At 37.6% G+C, this 18,638-nt stretch overlaps 2 long non-coding RNA genes across 2 annotated transcripts; one reads left to right on the top strand and one right to left on the bottom strand.

Moving 5' to 3' along the window:
- Positions 1 to 1,064: 1,064 nt before the first annotated feature.
- On the top strand, positions 1,065 to 5,341 carry LOC140238986 (uncharacterized). The gene is made up of 3 exons (XR_011901943.1): positions 1,065 to 1,082; positions 2,114 to 2,187; positions 5,211 to 5,341. It is a non-coding gene; the product is annotated as an uncharacterized lncRNA (long non-coding RNA).
- Positions 5,342 to 15,112: 9,771 nt separating this feature from the next.
- LOC140238450 (uncharacterized) lies at positions 15,113 to 16,829 on the bottom strand. The gene is made up of 2 exons (XR_011901912.1): positions 16,427 to 16,829; positions 15,113 to 15,462 (listed from the first exon to the last, which is right to left on the bottom strand). It is a non-coding gene; the product is annotated as an uncharacterized lncRNA (long non-coding RNA).
- Positions 16,830 to 18,638: the final 1,809 nt, after the last annotated feature.

The raw sequence follows: 18,638 nt of genomic DNA, 5'->3' as shown, positions 1-18,638 counted from the left end.
TTGAACTTGAACTTGAACTTGAGCGGGAACATGCTGGAAGGTTTAAAATTTTTAATATCCTTTTTTTTTTTGCATGAATACAGTAAAGATCTGAATAAATGCAATAAAAATAGCACACTGCAATCGGTTAGTCTGACTCTTATAAATTTCCCACATTTTTCATACTCTGTTATTGTTATACAGTCAATATAATCTTTCCCTAACTCATGTCAGTTGATAAATAATGTGTTTGCAATGTGAGTATAAATAAAACATCTTTCTGTGACTGGATACCTGCAAGCCGGTGATTATATTGACCTTTCCTTTCTGATTTCTTATGTGTCTTTTCGCGTCATGGCGTAGGGCTATTATTGCAGACACACGAACACTGTCGACGGCTTCCTGATTCAGTTCTTGATAGGAAATAAGCAGTAGATGCTCGAATGAAATAAATATCTTATGCGACAACACATTTCAATGGCCTGGTATTTGTGTCCTATCTCTTGTTAAAGCTCTGCAGAGATGGATCAAGATGCACCTGAACCTGGGACCACCGGGAGAAAGAGACCGGGAAAAGGTAATTTGATGTCACAAAGAGAAGTAACTTTGATGGGACGCGATCGCATTGAATGGAATTTCCTGAAGTGAAAGTAGTACTATATAGCTGTTTACACTTTTCGAGGTTCACCACCAAATATCACGGTGCCTTATAAAGGAAAAGAAAATAATAATGAGGAAATATGCATTGAAAGGAATATGATTCTTCAGCATGATGAGTGAAGAGTGCACATTTTGACGATAACGTAACATTAATCTGTTTTTGTTTATTGTTTTTTATTTCACCTGGTTCCAGGACTTCATAAAAAACAAGCTAGCAGCTCTGAAAAGTTCCTTTTGAATGACATCTAAATTGACGGTTCGTTTACAGTAGATGGATTCGATGTATGACGATATCTTTTGATGTTCAAACACTTATTTGCTGGATTCCTGGCGTCTGTATGCACAGGTGAAGGGACGAAGATTGAACAACAAGGGTCACCCATTAGCATCACGGGAAATATTACTAACATGAATTTGAGCGGAACTGAAGCGAATGTGAACAGGTAAGTTCGATTGGATCTATTGATCTACTAAATTTTCATCGAGTCATAACAACTACATTTAGCACAATAGCTGAAAGTTCTTAATGAAAGAAAAACGTGATTCCGGTAAAAAAAAAAAATGCAAGTGAGAGTATAATAATACATGACATCATTTCCCCCACATGCCATTACCAAAGGAAGCTATATCGTACGTCATACTATGCACATGAAAATCAAGTTATATTTGGCTTTTGATATAATGATGGAGCAAGCAAGGAGTGTAGTATCAACGAGAGGGGGATCATTAAGAAATGAAAACGGGACCCTTTAAGACACACCTTATTACAGTAATCTGCAGAAAAGTGCTCAATAAAAACTGCTTAAAAACACAATTTCTTGTCGGTTTCATGATACCAAACTTTAGCAAAATAAAGAAAAAGATTTGGTCTTCCGGAAAATATAAAAAACTCAAAGCTGACTGGGTTGACCCATTTCAACTATATTCAGTCTTCACGCAAAATCAACGCTAGCACTTTTTGTTTGTTTTGGTATAATGCACGGTCACAAAATTTGAACCAGTATGATTGATGTTGAGCATTTTTTAATATACAAAGTGTGAACAACAGTGATAATACATTTTTTTTTTCCAAACTAAACTGTGTACAGGTGTGATTTCTATAAATATGGTAGGATGCTTTGTGATGCAACTGATCTACACATATGCATGAAATGGACATTCTTTAAATCACTGCTCCCAAAAGTAAACAGGACATTTACAGACGACGGGCAACGTCTTCATTTATAGACATGCATAATCTTTTTTCATCTCTCTCTCTCTCTCTCCATATGTAATGGGTGTTTATATAAGTGTTAGCACTTTAATTCAGGGGGATTATTTTACTTTCAAATGTAAAATGAGATACTTCCTCACAAGGAAAGAAAATATTAGGAACATTGTAATAGCTTTGGTTTTCTAAGCATAAACGTTTAAAATAACCTTGCTCACCATGAGATTGATCATTCTTTGCATTTCATCACTATGCAACTCTTAGCTCAAAGAAATTATCCCAAGAGGCTCCGCCACAGAGCACAGCGTCTCAAGGGAGAGGAGCGGTGACGGAAGGAGGTAGGACATCCCGAACTCGAAAGAAAGTTTGAAAAATAAGAACCGCCTGTATCAATATCTATATATATTTATCAATGTTTTGCTTCTCAGCTGTAGAAACACGAAAGTGGAATGAGAAAAATGAGCTGAAGACTCTTTTTTTTTTTCTTATTATTGATATTTCATTTGTGCTTATCAGCTGACGAATGAAAAAAAAAAAAAAAAACCGGAAATGGCACGAGAAGTTGGGCTGAAGGGCTTCTGTTTTCTTTTTTTTTGTTCTTTTTTTTTTTTTTTTGCTTGTTATGAAAACTCTCCGCCGGCCCTGACTCCTCTCCTGTTCCCCCGGGTCTAGATGAAATGACATGCTTCATAGTGTATTCTTTAGCGTGAGATTACGAGCGATATAATCGAGTGGTCGTTCAAGATAATGAACGAATACAGTGAGCTCACTTTATAACGAAATCCTCGGGACCGGCAGATTTCTTTTGTTATATTTGACCCGCTCAAACAAAAGGATTCGAAAGTCGGGGAAGGACAATCTTCTGAAAGTGGCATCACATTATTCCCTTACTCTTCTACTTTAATTTCATATATAGCACAACTCATAAAAATACTCGGTTGCAGAGATATCGATGATTTTATTAGCGCATGTCAAGTGGTTGTGGAAATCACAGTTTCGAGAAAAACGCCTTAAAAGTTTTCCTTCTGACGCTATATGTGACCCTGCACCTCAAAACAAACGAAAAGTCGCCAGACATGAATTTTTAGTTAAGACCATATTCTGAAAGAGCAGACTTTAAGCTTTAAAATGATGTATAACTCATATCAAATGGACTCTCCTAACCTATCTAAATATTGGAAAGAAAGCACAAACTCAGGAAAAGAGTGAACTGAGAAAAGAGGCTCTGAAGTACAGTGTCTATTCAAGCGCTTAATCTTTACCAAACCGTGCTGGCTGTGCGATGAATGGGACAAAAAAAAAAAAAAACAGGAAGTAAACCACCAGAGTAACAACAATGAAGGGATTATCAAATTAAATTGAAATTAAACATGCCTCATTAACACATTCTGTCCATAATTAATTCCAACTTTCAAAGTAGTAGCACTATCCTTTCAAAAGTTATTAGAGTTGAAAGTGAAGAGTGTGGACAAGGTTTTTCAGAAATGAAAAAGGGATTGTAAAGACACACCTAATCACACTATTCTACCAAAAATGTTCGAGATAAACTGCTGAAAAAACACACTTTCCTGCCCTTTTTCTCATACCAAATTTTAGCATAATGTAGAAGAAGACCCGGTCTTTCAAAAAATATGAAAAAGTCAAGTTCGGCTAGGTTGACCCATTTCACTTATTTTCAGTCCTCATGCAAAATCAGTGTGTGCGACTTTGTGTTCGTTTTGAGGTGCACGGTCACATATGATCAAGGGGAGGCGAGATAGTTTTACCGCTTGACAATAAAACGTATGCTGATAGCGACCTCCACGATGTTCATTCAAACTTAGCGCCAGCGGTCTACGCAAGACCAATCAGTGCTAATCAGGATGCCACGCACTGACCAATAAGATCTTTCCCTCGTTGCTAGGGGGTGGAGTCTAGCTGCGGCGCTAAATCCAAATCTTCGGACACGTTTCTGTTACGTTGAAAGTCAGAAAATCATGGCCCAGAAAAATGCTGATTTCTTACCTTTCGTTTGGTCATTTTGCTCCGAAATTTCGGCAGATTATGGTAAAAACATTCAAAAACAGAAATCCGATTGTTTTTAACCAATTTTGATGATGTGACTTCAATCTCGATTTTCTCGGCTCAGCCGTCAGCGACTCTAGCATCCTTTTGCTGTAGCGGGTCACATATATAAATCGAAATTTCGTTGTAACGGAACAGATAAACAATACAAAATAGATAATGTGGCGGTCTGAATTTCACTTCGTTGTAACTGGAAATTCGTATAACCGTGTTCACAATAAATTGAGTGCACTGTTTACTGGGCTAAACAGTTTGAGACATTACTATTGAGTTTCTGTCAAGTTTTCGTTGTTCATATCGCATAAGTATTTCTCTTTTGTTTTTGTTTTTTCGGTCTAACAAAATGCTTTGAGAACTACGACATGCAGCCGCAACTACAAAACATTTACGCTGCCTACACCTTAACACATGACATACGTTATTTTCAACTTATCTTTTATCATTCATTATGTGACCTATTATGTTTTATGATTCTCTGTGACCGATTCATATGGTGTTAATAAGTTAATGACGGCTGGTTTGATTGCCTCTTACTTTGGTGCATGCTTATAGACATATTGAACTGCACATAACGTTTCTTTTTTTTTTCCTCACGAGATGTAATAAATGTCAGCATGTTTAATTGATTGTAACTTAAATACTTGTGAAAGTAGTATTCACAGGGCATGCTGATAGTGATGAGGAGAAATTGCAAGTTATGAACGAAATTGAAACAATCCCCAGTAGAAAAAGAAAAAGGAAATAGAAACCCTCCGTATTCCTCATGTTTTTCTATCTTCAATGCACTCGAAAGTGCATCTGTTTTTAAAATCATTTGTTGTTTATGTACAAAACTTGCTGCTTGGTTTAAAGGGACCGTACAGTACTGGTTGAGGTGAGGATTCATGTTTTGAACATTCCTAAGTGAGATAATGAGAAACCTCTTATGAAATATAAACGAGCGTGTAATTTTAAGAAGGATTCAACGTTTATTTAATGAAAATTGGTTTTCAAATGCCCGAGATATCCAAAAAAGTGATAATAATAAAAGACTACAGGCCACGCCTTTTATTAGGATCTCTTTGTTTCACCTTGTTTTTGGATATCTCAGCCATTTCAAAACCGATTTTCATCAAATAAACTTTTGATACCCTTTAGAATTGCATGCTCTTTGACATCTCATAGAGTGGTTTCTGAATATCTCGCAAAACGTTAAAAGCTAAATCCTCACCTCGACCAGAACTGTACACATCCTTTAAAGTCTACTTTGGGACTAGAAAAAAAAAAATACTTCTTTTTTTTCCCCCTCTTCCTGCAGATGACGAAAGTGAAGAGACGACTCTGTTGTCGAATAACTCACAAGCTCTACAAAGGATGTGGAACGCCGCAGCAACGTTATTCGCTGCCTTGGTGGGCTACGTCATAGAAAAGTGGCTGAGCTAACAGGTCCCATTTAATCATCTTAATTGTACTGGATGTATTTCTGTCCTGTTGACCTTTCCGTAACTTCTAATTCATACCTAACAGTATGGATGTAACATTTAGGAAATAGCCATATTCCAGAATATCTTAGGGGTCCAGTACGTCCAAATCAATATTGATCCATTTTGACTCTATTCCCTCATGTCCTTAGTTCCCCGTGTCCATATCATAAGCTGCCGCGCAATCGGATCAGCTGTAGATAGACCTACTTCACCAAGGTGTTGTATCGTCAGTTTTGCTGGTTTATATCCAGATAGCACTTCATCTACTAATTCTGTCCGTATTTGAGATTTTCACGCATACTCTGTGATGTAGCAGCTGCCAAAATTGTGTATGAATAAAGGAGTAAAGAGGAATGTGTGTGCTGAAAGTGGGGTTACAAAAGTTATTAGCCATTATGAGTAAAAAATCACATTTCAATGTATATCAACTTTGTATATGCAAACAGCTGAGTAACTACAAAGAATAAAAGCAACAACGATTTTTTTTTTAAAAATCCCCTACTTTGTAGTTGTTTGCCTTATCGTGAATTTGAATTCCTTAACGCTCTCTACGGCGGTGCTGATGCGAATTTGAATGTGTTGCACTTGCGCTTTTAATTTGAATTCACTTTTTACTCACTTGTCTGAGAAGCTCATGAAATCGCATGCTGATGAAATTAAATTGAATGAACTTTTTACATTTTTTAATATCGATCTCGATGATCATTTACATTCACTCAACTTGAAAGATCGCATTGTTAAATCGAATGCACATCTGAGAAATTGGGCGGGAAAACCCATAATATTATTACTACCACTGCTACAACTCCTGACTACTAGAGACCGTCATGGACGATGTACGACTAGCTCAAGATCTCGTTGACTAGCTCAAGATCTCGTCCACATAGCGCTACGCTGTCTGGTTCATGCTTGTGTGCAGCAAGCCTGTCCTGGAGTTGTAAGAAAAAGCCGCCCTTATCGGGTGCACGTCACGAGACCGACACCCACGAGTCATACAGCCCACAAGTTATACAGCTCACAAGTCATACAGCCCACGAGTCATACAGCTCACAAGTCATACAGCCCACCAGTTATACAGCCCACGAGTTCGACACTGAGTAAATAAAGCCCACGAGTTCGACATCAAGTAAAATAAGCCCAGGAGTTATACGGCTCACGAGACCGACACTACGCACAAAAGGCTCATGAGACCGACAGAAAGCAAACAAAGCCCACGAGACCGACACTACACTTAAAAGGTCCACGAGACCGACGCTACGCATACAAGGCTCACGAGACCGACATTACGCAAAAGAGGTTCACGAGACCGACACTAAGCAAAGAAGGCCCACGAGACCGACAGGATGAACAGCGCCACCTATAGACCAGTAAATTGTATAGGGTGTCCTGATAATAGCATAGGAAGATATGAGAGATGGAAAAGAAGAGTTGCCATCTCCGGCAGGGTGTAACCCCATCAGTTGCCCCCTCCCCCCCCCCCCCCCCGAAATGATCAGGATCTTTAATTGTGTTTGCATGGGTGTTTGTTTGTGAAAAAAATGAACAAAGTACAGTAAATGTGTGTAACAGATCTTTCCACAGTAAACCTGCGAGGGTGTTGAATTAGTATTAATCAAAAACAAAAAAATAACGTAATCGTCTATTAAGGTAGCGTAAGGGCTTCGGAAAAAATTAGATGCATCCATGAAAACAGCTATTGTATTTCACGAAAAAATGTACTGTTTGGAGGAGAATAACACAAGCCACAAATTGAGGTGAATCCCTGCGATATAAAACGTTTTAATCAGTAGCATTACATTATAGTTACAGAGAAAATTACAAATAGATCTTACGGCAAAACTTCCAAGCAGGAGGGTAGAATATCTAAAATAGAATAAGTAACTAGTGAATTGGGAAAAAGAAGAGGTAAAAATTATATCCTGTCCATCTTCTAGCTAAAAACTTGGAAAGCCTATTAAAATAGCACGATGGCATTATCAAAGCTCTAAAATTAATCCATACATCGTTCTTGCCCTTTTTTAATTCATTTGTGTGTTTGTTTGTTTGTTAGTTTTTTGTTTTTTTTTTGGTCTCTTTTTTTTTGAGGGGGGGGGATGAAGAATACTAATTCTTCTATTTTTTTTTCTTTTTTTTTTGGGGGGGGGGGGGCATGAAGAATACAATTCTATTTTTCTACTTGATAACAATGTCGCTCCCTGACACACTTGCCCCCCCCCCCCCCCAGCAGTATGTAGAAATACATGTTTGATGTCGTTCATGATTAGGCCCTATGTAGATGGTCACCATCTTTCAATCGATAGCGTGACGAAATTACAACCGCCAGTATGTTATTTTTCCGTTCATGGAACACCCTGTACAGGTGATTGACATGTAGATGGCGCTGTTTATCCTGTCGGTCTCGTGGGCCTTCTTTGCCTACTGTCGGTCTCGTGGGCTTTCTTTGCTTAGTGTCGGTCTCGTGAGCCTTTTTAGCTTAGTGTCGGTCTCGTGGGCCTTTTTTGCCTACTCTCGGTCTCGTGGGCTTTCTTTGCTTAGTGTCGGTCTCATGAGCCTTTATTGCTTAGTGTCGGTCTCGTGGGCTATGTTTGCTTAGTGTCGGTCTCATGAGCCTTTTGTGCGTAGTGTCGAACTCATGGGCTGTATGACTCCTGAGCCGTATAACTCGTGGGCTGTATGACTCATGGACCTATTATTGATGTCGGTCTCGTGGGCCGTATGGCTCGTGGGTGTCGGTCTCGTGGGATGCCCCCCCCCCCCCTTATCGTGGGGGTAGCCGTAGTCGCCATCTGTCGAAAATGACAAAACCGGTATCATGTGGCGATCATTCCTGGCAAGGAGGGTGGTGGCTCGCGTGGTGTACTGAATATGCGAAGGTCTGGAACTGTTGATCCGTGCTTCGGGAAGCGAGTTCATTATCTTGTGGTAGTGGAAACATTGAAAACTCTCCCAATCCTCTGACCTGGATACTCCTGATTCCCTATGGCGTTGTTCATCTGTGCTTCATTTCGCTTGGCATTGTGACAACTGCACTGAAAGTATTTTTGTTAAGTAACAAGTGCCTCTCTGTCATGCCCAACATACATGTCATTCATATCGGTAAATGATTAAATCGCTATTGTGTATTTGCAAAAGTGATTTTTTTTTTCAACTATGAGGTCATGAAGGTCCGAAAAAATTTTGTTGGTGAAAATGCATGAGATACACGCCGTAGCTTTCTGAGCATAATTTTATCATAAATATTTATTTATCTATATATCTATTCCGTTTCATTTTCACAGGGTAGGCCTTTCAGTTAGAACGACTGATTTACAATCTGGCATACATTTTATCGGCAGTAAATTTCCCTTACTTTTGTTCAAATTTTATAATTGTTATCATGGCATGTAGACTCCTTGTTAATATGGGGTATTTTTTAAAGCATATTTAGGTACTTAAATGGATTACATACGCATAAAAGCCATGGCCCTATAAAATGTTTTGACTTTTGACCTCATTAATAACATCTTTGTTTCGGTGCAGTCACTTCTTGCTTTAATACAAATAATGCACTTTTCGTGTTCATCATTCAACTACGAGTGATGGTTTGCGTTTTGTTACTATTTTCTTTTCATATTTGTAATTCCATACGATGGACATGCGTTTGAATACCTGAAACTAAAATGTATATATTGTCTTATTGATGTGCGGTATATGTTTGTTGTTATCTTTTGTTTATGCTGATCTAAATGTACTTAAGTGATTGTTCCTGTGTTGTTAAAGCCCCTGAATCTAAAATAGACACTCATATGTATGCATGATACTTTTTTTTTTCTTTTACTGTACTGGATAAAGATGATTTTTGTTCTTTGTTCTCTGACAACAACCACTTACATAACCAGTCCCCTATTCATTTTGTACATTAAAAAAAAACCTTGGATATTTCACATCCAATTTAACAGAAAATGAAAGTGAAAGTAAGTTTGATCGTGATTATATAGATTTTTATCCAAATATTGATAAATTTGATTGTTATTTGGGATTGTTATTTACCTTCACATTGTGAATTAGATATTGATTGTAGTTCATTTAGTGTAGTGCATTGTACGGCCGTCAGATGGTAAAACGGTCTAACTCGAAAATTTGACTTTTTGAGGCAAGTTCACTTTCCGGGATATGTGAGGGTGCTCTTTCCAATGGTGCTATCGAGAAAATCCCATCATGTCTTGTTTTAGAGATAATTTCCGCTATCTTGGTACTTTTTTGTATTTTTCCTTCAGATTTGATGGTAAAACGGTCTATCTTTGAGTTAGCCCATTGTCGGTAATATCGTTTGGAGGTAAAACGAGCTATCTTTTACATAAACCTTTTAACCTTCTTAAGTGAGATTTTTTGATCATCGCTGTCAGATGGTAAAATGGTCTATCTTCGAGTTAGACCAATTTACCACCTCATGGCCGGCCGCGCGCTGCTTGTATACGTGTGCGTACATACGTCTGATCTACAGGTAAAAATCTCTCGCGGGACTAAAATGTTGGAACAGTCGTTGAGTTGGAGATGTGGTGACTGAAAAGAGGACTATTTCCTTCGAATGTAAGTAAATTAATAAATAAATACATAGTTCTCTACTGCACTGCATAAGGGAACTTTTAAATTTGTTTTGATCTAACAGTTAGATATATAACTTTGATTTGAGATTTGGTATAAAATATCAAGGTTCAAGCGCTAGTAGAATCTAACGTATTAGGCCGATGCCTTATGACTGCATTTCGCACCGATCCAGCGGGCATGCCTACCAACCCCCGGGCCGCCACCCGACCGTGCCGGCGGTGTGGAACACCGATTATTCCGTAAGGCACGTCTTGACACGGTGCGAAAAGAGGCCTTGCTTGAGGTTTACGTCTAGATTTAGGTGTCTTGTTCGATCTAAGGTTTCTAATCTATGGCCTCATCACATGCAGTTAGACTGAATCCTCGTCTAACGTTAGGTCTATGGGATCTAACGATTACACTCTCTTTAACTCTGGACATTAGCTATCGTTAGGGGTTAGAATGTGTTAACTGTTAGGTGAATTAGGGCTCTACGCCTGTTGGTGTTAAGTGTTATGCCAAAACAATTCGTCAGCGATTTTACAAACCGTCGAATCCGCCCGCCGGAGTGTAAAACGCATTTCGGAGATAAACACGTTTGAAGTTTGCTACTCTTTCAACCGTCTGAAACCGGTACGCCGATGGCAAATTTTGCATCAAAACTTACATTGTAGGAGAGTGATGGTCGTAAATAAACACCGAGACAATGGACAGTTTACTTAGACAAGGAATAAAGCAATGACGACGAGTTAGAAATACCCTGTTATTTCGGAATGCCATCGTTTTGGCAAAATACGCGGATTCGACTCTTCGGCAAAACGAAATTAGAGTACGCGCAACGTGGAAGCGTCGAATCAGGCGCGATTCGACTCTTTGGAAAACCGTATAAACACTGCGCGCGCGTGTGCGCTGTGTAGAAACAATTGCATCGCGCGCGGCGCGCTGCATTGAAGATATGGAATTTTGTGTATCGTGTGTTTTGATGATTTAAAACGAGCAAGTTTAGTCTTTTCGCAAAACCATGGAGTGAAAATGGGAAGAACATTATCTGGTACGCTGTTTCACAATGTTAAATCATGTCAATCACCAGAACTTTACACAAATACACCGGTAGAAAAAGATAATAGGTTTACTACAATGTGTATGTTGAAAGCAAAAATGTCTGCAGTGGTGACACAACTGGCTTCATAATAAAAGACACAAACACACACACAAACACGCACACAAACACGCACACACGCACACGCGCACACACACACACATACACACACACAACTGTTACAAACACATTACCAGTAGTACATACATGTAATTCAAGAGAAATTATCACTGCACGGTGACTGAGAAACCAAATTTCTGAAGCCTATACTTCCAACAAAAATATGACCAAATAAACAATACATCGTATCTTTATTGCTGTTATGCATCAAATTAAGCTACCACCAGACCACCATTCCAATTCACTTATGGTTCTCACTTGTAAACAACCAAATACATAATCAATTGTCATTTCGAACACAGTAAGACAAATACAAATAAATAAACCTGAAGCATAATTTAAATAGTTTTCTAGTTTGATAAATTATTGATTTATTATTCAACTACAGATTTCTTTCTTTTGCAACAATTTAGATCGATTTTCAATTAGGAATACATTATGTACCGTATTTCTTCCACTGCCTGTCCATAAAGACTGAAACTGAGGAAAAATCAGACAATCTGTTACAAAAAAGTATCGATTGTTTAATGTTTTGGTGCCACCACCAATGGATGAGGAGACTATAGACCATTATGTAATATGGAAAACAATGTATTAAAAAACATAAAGAAAATTTCACAAAATTTCCTTTCACATGAAAAGCACATACTCCCTCAACATCTTCCTGACATATGTCAACGGCAATATCATTCCCCTTCTTTCTGAAAGTTTTACCAGTAATTCTGGTGCTCTTTCATACTAGAAAAGTGAAAAAAAAATGAATTTATTTACATTTTCTTTATATTGGTTGCAAAGTTGGCTGTCACAATCTGTATAGTTTTCTCATCAGGTGGCAGCAGATCTAAAACTTCATAAATTCATAACCTGAATGACTTATCCCATTTCCTTCAAACTTTTACTGATTTGTTCTACTGGTATTGTTGCATTGATGAATCCACATCGAAATTTGGATTTAATTAACCATTGAGTAGAAACAGTAGCATGTACCAATATACAACATATACTGGTCTCCCTAGAGGTCATAAATGAAAGAAAGTCAAAGAAGTGATGTCCAAGAAGGACAAAAGACAAAAATTCAAAAGACCTCTCTCCTCGTTACATACTGCGTTATATCTACTATCACCTTTACACGGTAACAGAAATATCAAAATGAAAACTTCATGATAATTGAAAGAAACCATGTGTTTGCTTACTAAGTTAAGGCAATTGTGATGATAAAAAAAAAGAAAAAAAGAAAATCTTACTGGTTATGATATGTCAGGACAATTTAAACTACTCACAATCTTATGAAAGACTGTTTTCATCTTTATATTTTTTCACTTTGAAATATTGGAATATCGGTGGAGGAAAAATAATGTTTCCCTATATTTTTTTCACTTTGAAATATTGGAATATCGGTGGAGGAAACATAATGTTTCCCGGTTATACCTTGAATTCTTCAATTCCAAATCACTGTTTTGCACATTCCTTTTCAATATTTGTTAAATACAAATTCTCACGTTTACATCAGCCAGCTCAAATCCATAGGGATGATTTGGTTCAAAGTAGGAAAGAAAGAGCACTTCCCATATGAGTGTGTCGTAAAATCATCACGAAAAATAGGATTTTCCTACTAAAAAAAAAAGAACTGGGAATGACCAGAATTCAGATTTCTTTTTTCCTCCAAATTCAGAATGGATGAGAGGTCTGCCATGCCATAGGTATGTCACGTGCATATGGGATTTCAGTTTTTTTAGGCATGTCCATGTTCACTAGTAATGTTCCCACAGAGTAACAGAAGTGTGATAAAAAACATTTACACTACTTATATCAATTGGGATTGAACAAATATCTTGTCTTGAATTATAATGTTAACTCTGATATGGTGAACTTTGATATGTTATTGTCATACCATAATAAGTTACTGCTATGAGAATCAAATTAATCGATGCAGTGCAAAAATCACAGAAAGGTTAATGGAAATATTCTTTAAAGGTAGGGAATCCCATTTGCATGCCTTAAATGAAGAGTTGCATAACTACAGTGGTATGTTGAAGAGAGTATCATTTTAGAAACTCCCATAAAGTATTGAAAGTGGAAGGTAACATTTAGTACATTTTTATTGACCGTTAGATTTTGAATTGAATTTTTTTTCGGGGCTCACCGTAAATTCCAGTACATTACAAGGCTACCTTTGAAGACCCATGCACTGCATGTGTGTCCATCATGTATATTTTGTGAAGAAAGTTCATCAAAACTTACAAACATTTCTATATACATTCTTGCCACACACTCTATATGTTATTACATCAGCTCTTATACTTTTAGATTTGTGTTTATAGATAAAAAAAAAAATACAGAAGACTGCAACAAAAAGGCTTAAGTGTGGCTGACACACAGAACTACTGAGTAGTTGAGTTTTGTGCATTATTCAAATTGTAGATAACTGTTGACTTCCAAATTTCTCAGCAGTGACCTAAACAAGTCCCCTGAGGTTCATATTTAATGTTTTGCTGCATTTTGGGAGGTCTGTAAAAGGTATCCCCTACCTTTAAGAGGTGACTTAAAATTGGAAGAATGATTTTCTGCCTTGTTAACATTTCAGCCTCAAGTGCATTGCAGAGGTTAAGAAGATAATTCAAAAAATCAATCCAAATAAGTATTTGAAGAGAGAGTATATAATATGATAGCAGATGTATCTGCTGGAAGAGCTCTAACAAGGTCTATTGGACCAGGCAAACCACCAACTGGCTTTGTTGGGACAGGAACAGCACCATCTCGGTGTGATACAGCAGAAATAGCACCAACTGAACATTTTGGAGCAGTAACCACATCAGTTAACAGAGGAATTAAAGTAAATAATTATGGACTGTAGCAGAAAAGGAAAGAAAAATGTCATTTCTATTTGATTTAAATCATACAGCATAAAGAGCGAGTTCAAAAATTTCTCATAAAGACATGGAAAATCTTACTGGTAAAGGTGGTTGTAGAGCAATAAAAGTTCGGACTTGATTGAGATATGAGTGGTGATATAATGTATTTTTTATGTAAAGACGTAAGAGTGTGACTTTTTTGTTATTGTTGTTGTTGTTGGCATGTAATGCTAAATGATTCTCTGAAGTTTTATCTTTTATGTTTTTGCTCAGTTAAGAAAAAGAAATTAAGCATGCCTGGCAATTCTTAAACCATTCAATTAGATATATCATAAGGCTAGTACCAGTAGTGATGATGGCGAAAGGTTCACCTGGCCATGTTAGACCAGAAATAGCACTAATTGGGTGAGATGGAACAGGCTCAGCACCACTTGACTGTGTTGGAACAGGAACAGCACGAGCTGGCTGTGTTGGAATAGATACAGCATCAAATGACTATGTTGGAGCTGAAGCAGCACTAACTGGTTGTGTTTGAGCATGAGCAGCACCGACTGGCTGCTTTGGATCAGGAACAGCATCAACCGGATGTCTTGGAAGAGCAGCACCAACTGGCTTTGTGGGACAGGAACAGTACCATCTGGGTGTGACACAGCAGAAATAGCAACAACTGAACACCTTGGAGGGATAGTCACATCAGCAATCTAAGTGAAGAAAATAAAGATGGAATACAGCTGAAAAGAAAAGGCAATTTCTATTTGACTAAAATCATAAGGCATAAAAAGTGAGTTTTAAAAATTCTCATTCAGACATTTAGTATTTTACTGGTTAAGGTGGTTATAAATCAATAAAGATGGGACTTGACTGAGATAGGAGTAGTGATAAATTTCTATTTTTCATGTAAAGGCCTAAGAGGGTGACCTTTTTATTGTTGTTGTTGTTGACATATAAAGCTAAATGATTCTCTGAAGTTTTTGAACTTTTATGTTTCTGTTCAGTTAAGGGGAAAAAAAAAAGAAAATAAACATGCCTGGCAATTTTTAAACCATTCAATTAGAAATATCAATAAAGCTAGTATTGATGATGGGAAAACGTTTACCTGGTCATGTTAGACAAGAAATGGCAGTAACTGGGTGTGTAGGAACAGGACCAGCACCACTTCACTGTGTTGCACCAGGAACAGCACCAACTGGCTGTGTGTTTAAACAGGAATAGCACCAGCTGGCTGTGTTGGAATAGGATCAAATGACAATGCTGGAGCTAAAGCATCGCTGACTGGTTATGTTTGAGCAGGAGCAGCACCAACTGGCAGTCTTGGAACAGGAACATCATCAACTGGATATCTTGGAAGAGGAGCAGCAACAACTGGGTTTGTTGGAGTAGAGAATTCATCGACTTGTTGTGGTAGAGACCATGTTGTGGTTACTAACTCATCACCATTGTTGGTACGGTCTGCCAGCAAAGAACAAGTTAGGAGATCACATTACTGTACTTCCACTTACACAAAATTAAAACATTGTACAAATTTCCTCTTAGATCCTACATGCTGATTTTGCTAATTGATGATGCAGAGAATTAAGAGAGAATGAAAAGCATTAAATTTATTTGCGCACAAATCCAAACAATTGTGCCAGTCAAATACTTTGAAAACAAAACTTGTTACACTGAATTTCTCAATGAACCTTCTTCATAACTCTAATGTGTTACACTACAATTCATGTAAAATGAATGGAGGATGTAGGAAACTAATAAAGCAGAAATTCAAGTGCATGCTTGTTTTTATCAGTCCTGAAATTAAAAAGAATATTAAATGTTCTCTACAGCAAAGCTTTTTTATGAGCTTACATAATACATTGAAATGCTTCTGATAACTGAGATTGTAACTGTTACAATTACATATCAACTACCAAACACTTGGTTAATGTATTTAAAGTATTACATGTATGTATACCTTTGAGTGGTGAAATGGTTTTACTGCAAAGAAAAACGAGAGAGAGAGAGAGAGAGAGAGAGAGAGAAACCACAATATCCTTACAAAGAAAATACAGTTAGAATATCCAGGTAACTGTACAGATTTTTGTAATTACTTTGCCCAAATCAATAGGCGAATACTGTTAACCGTCAACTGTAAGATTATTTCATGTAACACCACATTTATCAATTACACCATGGCATATTATCTATCTGATGGAAATTACTTCTTTAAATGCCATTGTTTTAGAGTCAGTAAATTTAAATCACATTTATTTATGCCTGGCAAAGACCTGTGCTTAAAATTTAGGGTGCATGTGAACATAGTATCATTTGGGGATGGGGGGGGGGGGGGAGAGGGAAAAGAAGAGTTTCAGACCTAATTGTTAAACCATACTCTTCTAACCAAGATGTGAAAGAAGCAGGGAATTATTTGAAGACTCACCAGAAGATAAACAGTGATCACTGTCTCCAGCAGGGGGCTATCTGATGATCACAACTATGTCCATTTCTTCCTCTTGGTCCACATCTGTTTCTTTTGAGCTCAGGAGTTGCATCAGTTTTCCCATTCACCATCCTCTCAGCCATTTCATCTTTATATTGATGCCTATCCTCAAAACTGTTCTTCTACACATTGAGATCACCGCATGACTGCAACGACGCTTGTTGTACCATCATTGTCCCATTTGACCAGAGCATCCATGACCTTGCCAAGTTTTTCCTATTCTAGGGAGAAGGAGATACAAAGAGAGAAAAGCAAACTGTATAGGAATTATGCAGACCCATCATAAGATCTAACATGAAGGTGCAATCTATGTACAGAAAGTATCTTAATTGTGAACTGTATCCTAATGACACAAGGGAAAGGAAAAATCAGAAATATGGGGCAAAATAGTTTCATAAAGACTCCATGTGCAGGATAGAGTACAGACCAAGTAGTGTAGTCACTAGATAGAGTATGTTCTTGATCTAAATAAGACATTTCATTACTCAAAAAAGCAACCCCCCCCCCAAAAAAAAAAAAAAATGCAACACAGTCTACTTAGGACTATTGGTTACCTATCTAGTGAAGTGATATTCAATTCCATTTGGGGGAAGAACTCCCTTACAGTTGTAGAATTTGGGGTCTAGCAGAATATGTGTAGCCACTATAGAGCCCTCTAGGTGATTCTAGCTCTTTTACTTGAGATCCCATTCCACAGTTCAGACCTCTTGAATTGGTAAGGATGTGATCGCTAAGCGCTATCACTTATACAAGCCTAGGCCATAGCCTAGATTTTACTTATTGATACTCATTTAGGAGCTCAGTGACAAAAATATCAGTGGTACCGGTACATTTAATACGTTGACACAAGCTACAATATAAATACAAGAGAAAAAGAAATAAACCGTCCACCTACTCACATATATCTACTAGAATTCTAGATACCAATCAGTTGACATATCTATGATACCTGTACTAGATCTAGCGTACTGTAAATTTAGTAGTACTTTACTACTGGTACAGTACTAGTTTTAGTAGTACTGCGTACTACTACTAAGTACTACTACTGGTGTTCTCAATGTCAAGCTAGCTCAATCCCTCTTTATCTTTAGCTTATTATCAGATTATACTTTCTGTAAATTCAAATCAAGGTGTTACTGAATGTTTAAGTTTAATGTTAATGGTGCATGCATTTATCATGGTAGCTCCATGCATTTATATTGGTGGGTCATGAAACTTCCCTGAAAGATCTTTTAAGTTTTAAAATAAAGGAATAAGGACTAAAGGAGGCAACATCGCTGAACATTCCCCATAGTCTCAGGGGGTAGAGATCCTTGTTGTGTTGGGAGTACAAAAATTGAATTGTGTAGTTTGAGGGATGGATAGACACTGTATGTAGGCCTCTGTGCTGCGTCTCTACGGCTATACCCACCGGTAAGACCTATGCAGGCAACGTGAGTCTACGCGTCTACACCACTGTGGTCTACACACACTAAGAGAACATCAAATTACGCATGTGGGACTAGATTTGGAGAGTCTTTGCTACGATACCTTTAAGGCCAATTTCATCTTAATTTCAAACGTGAAATTGTTGTTAAAGAAATTGGGAATGTAAATAGTACCTAATTCAAGCAATAGTGCCAATACAACAACAATGCACTCGATTCAGGGAAGTAAAAACGAAGTTTTCGTACCTTTTACGTCCACGTAGTTTCACATTCGACGGTATGAAAAAACGATCACGAAGGATCATCGATTTCTCAAAGCGTTGAATCGATGATTCGACCCTTTGATAAAACGCTCCTTGCGATTCGACGTTTTCGTCATTTTTATGATCACGAATATCTTTAAAATGAAACAAAATTATGGTCCCAAATTTTCACACATGATAGATACATGAAAGAAGAATCGAAAAAATCAAAAAAGTGAATTTTCATTTTTCGACCGAAAATTCGCGGATTCGACGGTTTGTAAAATCGCTGACGAATTATTCAATCGAGCTAACCGTTAGGCCTTAATCACAATGAAGTTAACACCTAACGTTAGCACATTAGCAGTTGTATACCGTAGACAGTACAGGCCCACCCTATTAGGCCTACTATTAACGTTAGATGTACACTGTATTTGTAGGGCTAACGTTAGAGCCAGGTCCAGGGCAAGAGACTGTGCAAAG

Source organism: Diadema setosum, chromosome 15 (genome assembly GCF_964275005.1).
Source record: "Diadema setosum chromosome 15, eeDiaSeto1, whole genome shotgun sequence".
Lineage (NCBI taxonomy): Eukaryota > Metazoa > Echinodermata > Echinoidea > Diadematoida > Diadematidae > Diadema > Diadema setosum.
The sequence above is the reverse complement of the archived record's forward strand: the minus strand, read 5'-3'. Positions and strand labels throughout refer to the sequence as shown.